The sequence below is a fragment of the Bos mutus genome, chromosome 14 (genome assembly GCF_027580195.1).
Source record: "Bos mutus isolate GX-2022 chromosome 14, NWIPB_WYAK_1.1, whole genome shotgun sequence".
In the NCBI taxonomy this organism is placed as follows: Eukaryota; Metazoa; Chordata; class Mammalia; order Artiodactyla; family Bovidae; genus Bos; species Bos mutus.
Genome location: NC_091630.1, coordinates 25,076,655 through 25,090,520, shown reverse-complemented (window position 1 = coordinate 25,090,520; position 13,866 = coordinate 25,076,655). Strand labels below are relative to the sequence as shown.

General features: G+C 39.0%; 1 non-coding gene across 1 annotated transcript; it reads left to right on the top strand.

Moving 5' to 3' along the window:
• Window positions 1–3,099: 3,099 nt before the first annotated feature.
• On the top strand, window positions 3,100–4,294 carry LOC102267586 (developmentally-regulated GTP-binding protein 1). Its single transcript, XR_011466848.1, has one exon. It is a non-coding gene; the product is annotated as a developmentally-regulated GTP-binding protein 1 (transcript).
• Window positions 4,295–13,866: the final 9,572 nt, after the last annotated feature.

Genomic DNA, 13,866 nt, shown 5'->3' with positions numbered 1-13,866 from the left:
GCAAGTAATTTTTAAACACAGCATCTAAATTCAGGGTCATTGAGCATTAAAAAAGAAAAGAACCTTATTCAGAACTGGTCCGTAGCTAAGTCGGGTAATATTTTTATAGAGTTCTGGATAAATGTTTTATAACTCTTGGAAGAGAAAAGTTCTAATTTTATTAAAGAACATTTCGTCCTCACATCTCCTTTCCAAGTTCAATAAATATAGAAAGCCCCCAATGCAAAGACATGATGTGCCTACGTATTCACTGGAACATAATTGTTTTAAAAAGACAGTAATATTTGTAACATTTAAAGAAATACATTATTAAAATGAAAACTTTTCTGAGTTGAGTTGCAGGATAAACCACATTGTAGTTTATCTGAAACAGCCTGAACGTCATAATTTGCATTTTCTGTTTCCTTTGACCTGATAGTCTGATTGTCTCTAAATGAGGCAACTGGCCTTGACATGTATAGACAGAGGACATGGTTACCCTGACAACAGGTACCATGTACCACATGCAACCCCTCTCCAAAGAAAATCAATGCCTCTTTTTTAAAAACATAAAACGAAACAAGTCTGCTGCCTCCCACTTAAGACCAAATAAAATCCCTTTAAAAAAAAACTAATAGAAAAAGGTATCCCCAACAAATTTCAGTTTATTTGGTAAATTGTTTTATTGTGAATTTTGAAATGGATCATCATCACTTCTTTGTGTTAATCTCATCACAATGAGTAATCCAATTGATTAGGTAAATATAAAGTACTAAAACCTCTTTCTGGCTTTCACAGTCTCAAGATCCAGCAGAGGGAGCTCACACATTATTGTTGTTTTTTAAATGTTAGTCTAAAATTATGATACAATTTTAAATGTTCCAGTAGTAGAGCTCTTGATACTTTTGAATTCTAGGATATCTACCCTGCAAAGTATAAATACTCTAGTGTTATTTTGTTACTGTTGCTTTTTAAATCTAATTAACTGCCAGTGTTTCTTAACTTTCAATATATTTATGTAAGCAAACAATTTTTAGATCCGTTTTATGCAACCAATTCATGATTACCCTGTGGGACAGATCTAACCTTTATTTCAGATTTCCCAACGTTTTAGCCATACCCACCACTCCATTCACACACACACCCCGAAAATACTTGACTGCAGACAACAAGGGTACATCCATGAAAAATGTCATGGAACAGTTTTTTTAACTGAGAACAAAAGACTTAAAAAATCCCTAGCTGGTTCCATAAAAAGAACACAAGTGGTTTACACGGCATTGTTTTCATGTCAAGAAAGACGTCTTTGAAAATGACATGCCTTCCATAGGAAGCTGTGGGATTCCAGGGCCTGCCTTGCTCCCAGAAGACACACAGAGATTCTGGGTGTTGTTCATCAACCAAGGAACAATTATTTGCCCAATTATTCCTTCAAAATATTAATTGATTTTCTTCTTTATTCTAATTACTGTTTCAAGTTCAGAGGACATAAGCCTAATAAAGATAGCCATCATTTATTGTGTTGTTATGATGATACGGATACTTCACTGCATTCTCTCTTCTAAGCCTTACAATAACTAATTTACAGATGAAAAACTGCACCTCAGGGAACTTAAATAAATTGCCTATGGTCCTAAAGGTTATAAATGACAAAGCTTGAGTTTGAATGCAAGTCTATAATACCCTAAAGTACACACTGGTAACCACTATAAAATACTGCCTTCCTAGACTGAAGAGATTCACAGTCTATCAAATTAACTCATGTTATTTTGAAACAAGAATTTCTTGTCCTTAGTGCAAAGAGTTTTAGACAGAGAAATAGATAGTGGATAATATTTGAGTGTTTATCATGAACCAGTTGTCCTTCTAGATGCCTTATATGTCTTATTTAATCTTTACAGCAGCCTTATATAGTTCAGTCGCTCAGTCGTGTCCGACTCTTTCCAACCCCATGAACTGCAGCATGCCAGGCCTCCCTGTCTATCACCAACTCCCGGAGTTCACTCAGACTCACGTCCATCGAGTCAGTGATGCCATCCAGCCATCTCATCCTCTGTCGTCCCCTTCTCCCCCTGCCCCCAATCCCTCCCAGCATCAGAGTCTTTTCCAATGAGTCAACTCTTATCCCCAACCTTACAGGTGAAAAAATGGAGGCCCAGGAGATTATATTATATACCCAGGATGATACCACAAACCTTGAATTTGAATCTAGATTTTTCTGATTTTAAAATTTCCTTTGTCATCCTGCCTCTACTTACACAATTATTTCTTCCAACTAGTTCCTTAAGAAAAGATTTCTCATGTAGCTATTTGGAGTTAGTTCGTAGTCCGGGAGTTAGTGATGGACAGGGAGGCCTGGCGTGCTGCAGTTCATGGGGTCTCAAAGAGTTGGACACAACTTAATGACTGACCTGAAACATACTGCTGCTACTGCTAAGTCGCTTCAGTCGTGTCCGACTCTGTGTGACCCCATAGACGGCCTCCTACTAGGCTCCCCCGTCCCTGGGATTCTCCAGGCAAGAACACTGGAGTGGGTTGCCATTTCCTTCTCCAATGCATGAAAGGGAAAAGTGAAAGTGAAGTAGCTCAGTCGTGTCTGACTCCTAGCAACCCCATGGACTGCAGCCTACCAGGCTCCTCCGTTCATGGGATTTTCCAGGCCAGAGTGCTAGAGTGGGGTGCCATTGCCTTCTCCGGAACTGAAACATAGTAAGAAGTATTTTTAAGGAAAATTTCTAACCCTCAATTCAAATTTACATTCACACAAGTTTAAAAAAAAAAAAAAAATATATATATATATACTTATGTGTGTGTGCTTATCAGTTGCTCAGTCATGTCTGACTCTTCCCAACCCCATGGGGGTTGCCATTCACTTCTCCAGGGGATCTTCCTGACCCAGGGATTGAACCCAGGTCTCCTGCATTACAGGTGGATTCTTTACCATCTGAGCCACCAGTGAAGCCCTGTAAATGCTTATATTAAGTTTTAAATAAAAACATAGTTTGTTTTGCATTCATCAAATAATCTAAACATTAACTGTAAAGTGAGCCAAAGAATCAAGGAGTTTAAAAACTACAATGAAACAGGAAATACCGCGCTTGTGCACTGCTGTAGCGCCTGATGGTTGTGGCCGGTCTGCCGGCGACTGTGAGGCGGGGAACTGCTCCTGTGGAGGCCGTTGAGTCCCCCGCAACTCGCCACCATGAGCAACACCCTAGCTAAGATCGCGGAGATCGAAGCCGAGATGGCTCGGACTCAGAAGAACAAGGCCACAGCACACCACCTAGGGTTGCTTAAGGCTCATTTTGCTAAGCTTCGCAGGGAGCTCATTACTCCAAAAGGTGGTGGTGGTGGAGGACCAGGAGAAGGATTTGATGTTGCCAAGACGGGTGATGCTCGAATTGGGTTTGTGGGTTTTCCGTCTGTGGGGAAGTCAACGCTGCTCAGTAACCTGGCAGGGGTATATTCCGAGGTGGCAGCCTACGAGTTCACCACCATGACCACTGTGCCTGGCGTCATCAGATACAAAGGTGCTAAGATCCAGCTTCTGGATCTCCCAGGTATCATTGAGGGTGCCAAGGATGGGAAAGGTAGAGGCCGTCAAGTCATTGTAGTGGCCAGAACATGTAACTTGATCTTGATTGTTCTGGATGTCCTGAAACCCTTGGGACATAAGAAGATAATTGAAAATGAGCTGGAAGGCTTTGGCATTCGCTTGAACAGCAAACCCCCCAACATTGGCTTTAAGAAGAAGGATAAAGGAGGCACTAATCTCACAGCCACTTGCCCTCAGAGTGAGCTGGATGCTGAAACTGTGAAGAGCATTCTGTCTGAGTACAAAATCCATAATGCTGATGTGATTCTGCGTAGTGACACCACAGCAGATGACCTCATTGACGTGGTGGAAGGAAACAGAGTCTATATCCCCTGTATCTATGTGTTAAATAAGATTGATCAGATTTCCATTGAGGAGTTGGATATTATCTATAAGGTGCCACACTGTGTACCCATCTCTGCCCATCACCGCTGGAATTTTGATGACCTGTTGGAAAAGATCTGGGACTATCTGAAACTAGTGAGGATTTACACCAAACCCAAGGGCCAGTTGCCCGATTACATGTCCCCAGTGGTGCTGCCCTACTCCAGGACCACGGTGGAGGATTTCTGCATGAAGATTCACAAAAATCTTATCAAAGAATTTAAATATGCTCTGGTGTGGGGTCTGTCTGTGAAACACAATCCTCAAAAAGTGGGTAAAGACCATACGTTGGAGGACGAGGATGTCATTGTGAAGAAGTGATGCCATCCCCTTCCTCATCTGCTGGGCCAACCCTAGCAGCTTTCTCTACGATCAAACACCTGACTCCAAGCCCCTCCTGGGTTTGACAGGCACTGGATCAGGATACAAGGAGGGAGATGGAAGCACCCAAATTGGAACTTCACTTGTCTTAACTTGGTGTCACCTTATATGTTGAGCTGCATAAAGGACCTGGTAGGCCAGCTGACTATGTACAGTTCATGTGTCATTGTCAGAATTTGTTTTGAGATGGATTGAATGAGGATGGTTATGTACAGTGAGGCAGCTGCAGAAAAGGTCCTTGGGGGAGCTTGGTCTTGAATGTGAAATGGGTAAAAATATGACTGCAGCATTTCAAAAAAAAAAATAATAAATAAAAACTACAATGGGCCTCAGTACTCATGTAGTATGATTCTCTTAGTTTATTAGTGAGAAAGCTGAGACCCAGAGAAATTATGACTTAATTGGTTTCCTGTCATTAGTCAGGGGCAATGTAGGACTACCATTCCAGCCTAGGAAAGTAACATTTCCCTACTCTGTTTCAAAAAAGAATTTAAGATGAATTGTATTAGAAACAGATCTAATCCTCAGGTCTTACCCTGGTTCATAACCTGATGTTGAGTTTAGAAAGTTAAAGTCATTTTTACAAAGGCAGTACTGGATTGTAGTCATGGTGTGAAAATAAAAATTAAGGTAAGTTTTATCCAGGGTTAAAAATGAAAATTGATTCAGAGCTTAAAATTTAATAAAATTAGTGTCAAAATTCTTTTAAGACCAAAGTAATGACCAAAGACACTAAAATTTACAGAGCTTTTTATTTGGATAAGACATATATATATGAATATTAAAGTATCAAGTTCAGAAGACAATGCAATTGCATCATTGGTTTATTATATTAAACCACTGCTACTGCTGTTGCTAAGTCGCTTCAGTTGTGTCAGACTCTGTGCGACCCCATGGACGGCAGCCCACCAGGCTCCCTTGTCCCTGGGATTCTCCAGGCAACAACACTGGAGTGGGTTGCCATTTCCTTCTCCAGCGCATGAAAGTGAAAAGTGAAAGTGAAGTCGTTCAGTCGTGTCCGACCCTCAGGGACCCCATGGACTGCAGCCCACCAGGCTCCTCCATCCATAGGATTTTCCAGGCAAGAGTACTGGAGTGGGGTGCCATTGCCTTCTCCATTAAACCACTAATTTGAGCTATATATGTATATTGTACGTTTTAATTCAGCATTACATACAATTTCTTGTGGCCTTCTTCTGTCATTTGCAGATAGACTATTTCCACAGGTAAGTGTTAAAGCACATAGCACACATGCACGAGTGCACAAGTGCACACATACAAACACACATTTTTTTAAAGCAGTACATGACACTTTGGCATGTGCTTATAGTCACAGTGGCAAATTTGGTAAGTGAAGACTGGACAGCAGCTAAATCCTGATGAGATCCTGACCCCTGATGTCTTGAACGGTTCTGAAAAAGACACGTCTCTTCTGGGGTGAAGGCACCTCATTGGGAAGACAAGTTAGTTTTCAGAGATTTTGCTTTCATTAAGGTCCTCGAATCCTGTCAATATGTACAGATGTCCATGATACGATCTCAGCAGTGATCCAAAGTGTAAGGAAGTCTGACTGAGCCTTAACTATGTTATTGGTTGAGTATATACCTCATAAACTTTCAGAACTTGCCTGTGGCAGAGAAAAATTAGTCAACCAGAAAGTAACTATTGTATGCCAGAGCTAATCAAAAGAAATTGCAGGTATGGCATATAGAGTAGTGTACAAGCCATTGGAGGAAATAAGGCCAATGGAAAAATACCCAAGATCACAAACATTTAAAAAAAAATAAAACTTAAAAACACTGTTTTGGTTAAGTTCTTTTTTTATTTGTTCCCGTTAGCTTAGTCCTTGATAATTGTAGGCTTTCCATACTTGTTGGTTGAATGGGTAGACTAGAAGCCAATATTTACTGAGTCCTTTCTGTGAGCCAAAACAGTATAGTGAGAACTTCTAACTACATTATCACATTTAAACCATGTGATAATTCTATGGGGCATAGTTGCAGAAACTGAGACTTCTGTTACATATTCAAGGTCACCCAGTGAGGGAGGAAGGCAGGATTTGAAGCAAGATCTGTTATCCAAGGTGGTGCTTTTAGTAACTAGAATTTGAGTTCTTAAGGCAGATTAAAGTTTTAACATTTTCATCAGGAGCTAAATTGTTGGTGTACTCTCTAGTTCTGTTCACAGAAACTATTTTTTTTTCAATGGCAGTGATTATAGTATGATCATATTGTTGCTACAGTTTTTACTGGCTTATGTAAGACATTTTATTTGGTTTTCTATAAATGCCTCTTTAAGGAACATAGGGACACTGGACTTAAATGTAATTTCAGGTCACTGGTTGACCCAGCTCCAAAAATTCCTGTGAAAATGTTGCTTCCCACGGGTAAAAGATACATTCAGTATATAGGAATTGGTGTACGACATTTTAATTCTTGACACAAAGCCCAGAACTTCTGTGTATAAATGGACTTTGGATCATGTTATGTTATAGCAACCTATCACCTTGGCACCTGGTTATTACCTTACTGACATTTAAATTCCAGGAGAGGTAGAAAAATTGAGGTTTTTTTCCCCCACTAAATAGTATTTTAAACAAAACTTGACTCCACAGTGGGATTTGGAGTTCACCTCTGAGCTTGTGGAAACGTGAAGAAGGTCTAAGACTAAGGTCAAAATGGTCAAATAGCTTGAAATTTAGTCTGATATTTTTTCCTTGTTAATTGAAAAAGGGATTATTTTCCCTTGCCAGTGAGTGGCTCTTGGGCTGGGAATATTGTATAACCCCCAAAACCATCATAATAAATTAGTCAGGAAATACATAGTTCTAACAATCTTATTTTTTGGCCTGTGGGGACGATATATATGGCTAAGTGAGCCAAGGGGTAGGGTAGGGCAGGATATTTACAAGATGAATGTTGGAGAATTGCATTCTTTGCGCATTCAAGATCTACCATAACTTACTGCACTGATCAAATTCCTATAAAACAAATTCTAGTATGTTGGATCTATAGAAGACATCACCATTTTAGAATAGCTTACTACCTAGAAAAGTCATTTGTTATGCAACTGGATGAATTGGTATGTCTTCCTGACCACCCTTCCATGATGCCATACAATAGATTAGCTCTGTTTTTTATCTTGAGCTATTTTCTCACAGAATACAAGCTGAGACGAACTATGTCCTAACTGGCCATTCCTTTGCAGATGACCTCTTTAGTTTGTTATAAATATGACTGAGTGTATTGCTTAGTCCAAGTTATTTCTTTGAAAATAGCCTGAGTTAAATATGATTTCCAAGAGACAGTCTTAAGATGCAATCTAGAAACAACTAGATTAAGCCACCTCTTTAATCATAGAATCTCCTGTTTGGAAGGTACCTCAAAGGTCACACGGTACAACCACATTAACTACAGTTTATCATTAACCACAATCAGTTAATATTCATCAAATACTTTCCAGTACCTATGCTTCAAAGTTGTTTAATTAAAAAATAGACATTTTAATTTTATTTCCTCTGCTTTTGTTGTCACTTCAAAACCTCTGACATAGTTCCTGGTCAGTTCTATTTGATGCAGCACATTAATGGTCAGGCAAGGAACATGTCTGTGAAAAGTTTGATGGTAGAGTGATACTATGTGACCACTGATAGGTTGTTTTGCCTGATAACCAAGCAAAGGGACTCCTCAGCAGACAGGCTGTCTGGATTTAATGTGGCTCTGATGTTTGCCAGTTCTGTGATTTCCAATGCTGTACCACTGTCTCAAAATCTCAGTGTCCTAATATATCAAAGGGATGGCAATGCACTAACCTCACAATTTTGTTTTAAAGGTCAAATGCAATAATAAACATACATAAGTTAGCCTAGCACTTTACTCACTGTATGTACTTAATTCATGCAGCTATTATTTATAGCATTATGACTGTTATTATCAGGCTTCTCTGGTGGCTCAGACAGTAAAGAATCAGCCTGCAACGCAGGAAGACCTGGGTTTGATCCCTGGGTTGGAAAGATACCCTGAAGGAGGGCATGGCAACCCACTCCAGTATTCTTGCCTGAAGAATCCCCATGGACAGAGGAGCCTGGCAGGCTAATGCCCATGGGGTCACAGAGACATTACTATCACACTGTACTCTCCATGGGGTCACAAAGACTGTTACTATCATACTATGTTCTTTGTGACAGCATAGCACCTGCCATATAATTGTACTTAGCATATATTTATCAGGTGAGTGAATGAAATAAATGAAAGAGATATCTTCTTTTCTGTGAGGTAGGTCAGTTAGCATTAGTGAATAGCCCAAACGTTTGTTATATGTTACACTTGTGGGCACCACATGTATTCATAAGTAAGTTATAATAAGATTGTCAAAGTTGGTCAATAATCCCTGCTCACTCTTGGAAATCTAGATCTTGAATACAAGGAAGTTGAGGTTTAGGGAGAAACATGGCATGAGGTCAATGCACCCAGAAGAAAAGCTTGTCATCTTTTATGTACAGCTAAATATAGGAGGCTTGGCTCAGACCTGCTTCATGGCCCAAACAGGTTTGGTAGGTTTGAAGCAAATAAAATCAAGAACAGCTGTTGTTCAAATAAGGTCACGCAAAGACATGGATTCAGTGTCTTTACACTGATTTTAGTTAGTGTTTATATTTCAAATCCAAAGTGGTGTTGGCTAATTTCCATAGTAGAATCTTGCCATGGTGAATGTTTTCAAGCAGTTTCTTTTTCTTCCTCATTCTTAACAAAGAAAAAAAAAAGTAAATATCTCTCATTTATTATTGAAAAAAGCAAATGTAGATGAGAAGGAAAATTTTATTGCAGATCATCAATAACATTACTAAACAAAGACGTTATTTAAAGAAATAAGATGTATACTATAAACATTTTTAAAAGAAAATGGTTTTTCAAATATATTTTTGAAATATTGAGGGACTGTGATATTTTACAAATTCTTAACAACTTTATATTATCATCTATTACTTTCATTATGGGTTGGTTTATTTCAGTTCAGTGACTGTTTTTTGATTACTTACTCTGTACTAATGATTTGGTCCCTGAGGAGATTGCACAAATAGGGAAAAAGCTAGTTTTAGTTAAAAGTTGGTAAGTGCTCTGATGAGTAGGGGGACACTGTGAGAAAAACCAAACATAGGTTCAGTCAGTTCAGTTCAGTTCAGTCGCTCAGTCATGTCTGACTCTTTGCGTCCCCATGAATCGCAGCACGCCAGGCCTCCCTGTCCATCACCAACTCCTGGAGTTCACTCAGACTCACGTCCATCAAGTCAGTGATGCCATCCAGCCATCTCATCCTCTGTCGTCCCCTTCTCCTCCTGCCCCCAATCCGTCCCAGCATCAGAGTCTTTTCCAATGAGTCAACTCTCCACATGAGGTGGCCAAAGTACTGGAGTTTCAGCTTTAGCATCATTCCTTCCAAAGAAATCCCAGGGCTGATCTCCTTCAGAATGGACTGGTTGGATCTCCTTGCAGCCCAAGGGACTCTCAAGAGTCTTCTCCAACACCACAGTTCAAAAGCATCAATTCTTCGGCGCTCAGCTTTTCCTAAAGAAGATGAAACTTGAGATGTGTTTTGAAAGATGAGTAGGAGTTAGTCAGAAGGTGGAAGTGGTTGATAGGTTTAGAATATGGCATTTTAGGTAATGGCAGCCAGAGACACGTGGGAAGGAACATGGTGCTCATGAGGAGTGCAAGCCACACAGGACTCTTAGGGTGTGAACTGTAGGGTGAAGAGAGCAAAACATAAGACTGGAGTCATGGACAGAGTCAATCCATCTACTTTATTTAATGAAGTAGCTGTTACTTCGGGGAAAAAAAGAGCTCACGAGTCAAAGGCTTGTGGGATATACTGGGTTATAAAATGCTATGTGTTTCTTTACTTCACGTCTTTTCAGGACCTTTATTATGTCAGTGGCCTTTATGATGTTGGAAATGAGGATATACTATGCAGCATTTTCTAAACTTACTTGAACACAGATCATCTTGCAGTTTTGTGTTTCATCTTGCAAGATTTGTGTTTCATGGGATGTACTTTTGGCACCATTGCTATAGACAATAGGGAGTCTGAAAATAATTTAAAATATTGGAGTATAGTTCATTCTGGTAGCAAAGTAGAGGAAGGATGTAAAGGGAAATCTAATTTTAATCTCTAGGCATCTAAATATTATCTGTCATTGTCCTGGAGTGGCCTAGAGAGAGACAGGAGAGGCCGAACCTTCATCAGTAGACAACAATAATGAAGAGAAGGTGATTGGCTGAGAGGTACTTAGGCATCTATGGGGAACAGAGATCTGATGATTGCCTTCTCCTATTTAATTAGCGGGTTAAAATCAGCAGGATTAGGCAATTAATTGCATGTGAAGGGTGAGGAGTGGATGAATGACTCTATAATGACTCAGGTTCCTGATTTGGAAAAGTTGGTGACAAGTGGTACTTTTGCTGAGATCTGAAAAACTAGAAGGACAACTTAGAACTAGGAATAATGGGAAGGAGACCTTTAGACATATAAATTTTAATGTGTCTAGGGAACAAGTTGAATATTTAAGTGCATGTGGGAGACATGAGTATAGAGTTGTAGTTCAGTCCTTGTGAGTGGATAAGGTTACTCATCCAGGGAGGACCATGAACTATTTTACCAAAAAGCAATTTGCAAAAAGCTATCTTTTTAGGGAATTGCTTTCATAGAATTAGACATTTATAAAATTGCATTTTCCCTAATTGTACAATGGTAAATTGTCATATGCAAATTGACCTAGAGCCACCAGGAAAACGAGGGCATGAGAAGACTAGGACAAAAATGAACCTTTGAATTAAGAGACAGCAGGGAAAAAAGAAGCCCATAAAAGAGAAATGATGGAATGCCACCATATTTTTCACCACGATGATAATTTGTACTGCCAAGCAAATATTTATTTACATAAAAATGATTGCCTCAACAGAAGAATTAATACCAAACTGTTTAAGTTGCAAAATAGCTGGGGGGTTGTTCTTATTCTGTAGCGTGCTTTAAAAAAGGATCCAAGGTCAGGATAATTGAACTGTTTTGTTTCTATCAGGAGTCCACTGTTAACCCAGCTCACCCATTTATATCATGTATTTGGTCCCTTTAACATAGCTCAAACTATACCTAAATTTAACTGCCTTTAATAGTAGGTGTATATAGCTAGACACACTACATGCATATAACAGTGGCCAACATGTTTCAAGGTGGAATATAACTATTTTATTTTTGAGACTTCTTGCTTAAATAAGAAATGATGATGATTCTTAGATTCTAGTTTTGTACTCTTTCAAAACTATGAAAGTTTTGAGTAACTTTCAACAACTATGAAAGTTGTATGAGTAAACTCATAGGTTTCTTTTTCAATAATCAGTTATCTTCAAAATTAACTCTCTTATATAGCTTCTGTGGGGCTAAAACCTGTGCCTAGGATCTTGGGTTATCACCAAAGAATAAGTGTGTGGCCTTGTGTGTGGGGACTTTGTGACCTGTAGAACAAACAGAAGACAGGGTTTCTAGTCACAAGGTTTGTTTATTAAATTATCTTTCTTTTTATTTAATGTTATTTTATTGTGGTAAGAACAAAGATCATAACATGAAATCTACCTTTGTAAGAAAATTTTAAGTGTACAATATTGTTAATTATAGGGCCAGTGTTGTCTAGCAAATCCCTAGAACTTATTTATCTTCATAATTGAGACTTTTTGCCTTTTGATTAGAAACTTCCCACTTTCTCTTCCTTTCAGTCCCTGGCAACCAGCATTTTAGTCTCATTCTATGAGACTGTTTTACATTTCATGTAAAACTGAACTCATGCAGCTTTTGTCCTTCCATTACCAGTTTATTTTATTTAGCAACATGTCTTCACAGGTTGATCATGTTGTCACATACAACCATACATTAGATAGGTTTCAGTGAAAAGGAGGGAAAGGAGTATGTATTATGTTACATTACAAGAGGCTATAAAGCAAGGAGGACAAATAGATCCAAAAGGAAATCAGAGACTAGCTAGGCATCAGTAGTAGCTACTCATTCTCTGAATTCCCTAAAGTTTGAGTTTCAATTATTTGGATAAATGATGAGGATTCATTCCTTAAATGAAGATCCTGGGTTGCAAGCTTCTAAAAAGATAGGATGCATACTTAAACCATATTTGAATGATATTAACATCTGTGAATTAAAGAAATAGTTCTAATACTTTACCTAAATCCAGGCAGCCAGACATTGGTGTCCTGTACATTCACACTGTGAGGTTGGGAATATTTCTTCCACACTGTCTATGCTGCGCTGTTCCAGCCCTGGCGTATAAGGGTGGCATGCTGTGTCCATCCTCTTATCCATCCAAATTGTATCTGTATGTTTAGCTGGAGATGTCTTTTCTCCATGAAGGTGTCCTTTCTCTATTAAGATTTTCTTATCTTCTCTTGTGAATATCTTATTAGTTCTGTATCACTAGTTCATTATTTATTTAGTGTCAGTTATGTGTCAGGGCTCCATTCTTGGACCAGAGTTAATAGCAGTAAACTAAACCAAGCTCTCTTTCTCAAGGAATTTACGTGAACTTACTTGACGAAGAAAATAATCTCTTAATAGGTAGATAAAAGGAGAGAAAGGGAGAGAGCTATAAATGGATGGATGGATGAAAGGACAGATGGAAGGACAGATGGATAGAGATATAGTTGATAAAGACTATAAGGGGAAAAAAAAGGAGACAAAATGATAAGAGAATGATCAACGTGTATGTGGTGGCATGCTGATAGCCAGGATGTTATTATTATTATTACTACCATAGCTGTAAGTTCCTTAAAGAGAAGCACTCTATTCTACTTCTCTTATCCTCTCATCAGTGCCCAAGCACAGGGCTTGTTTTGTGTAATAGGCTCAACAGATATTTCTTTATTGACATAGTTTTTCACTTTTAATCCTGATATTTTGGCATCACAAAGGCATAGCTTTAGTTTCCATTGAAATATCAAATTGGTCTAAATAGACTGGCTTAGAGATTTGTTTGGTTTCATATTTATATGCAGAGCAGTATGCTCTAAATAAATCCAAAAGGATTCAATAACAATTTTTGGCAGCAGTTTCTCCTCCATGCTTCTATTTTTTCTTTCTTGGTTTTTTCCCTGATGTCCTTGCATTACTGGGAGATTTCCTAGTGCAGTTAGCGTGGCTCTGCCCAGTGACCTTTCACCCTTGCCCCAACAGATGAAAAAGCTGAATTAGAAAGGAAAGGAGAATCACGACAGAGGTTACTGAAGAGCACTCTTTGGGGCTGAGAGGAGTGGGGGTGTGTAGATGACCTTCTCTCATCCATTTATGCCTCATCCCCTTTAGTTCTTACCAGACCTGTTGAAGAAGGGCACAAACTATTACAAAGGAAAAAAAACTCCTTTTGCCCAAGAAGTTATTAGGGGCAGTGCCAGGAAGAAGAAAAACAGAATGAGAGAGAAGGGAGGAGGAGGGGAAAAGAATAAATCTCAGGGGGTCAAAAATGAACCAGGCCA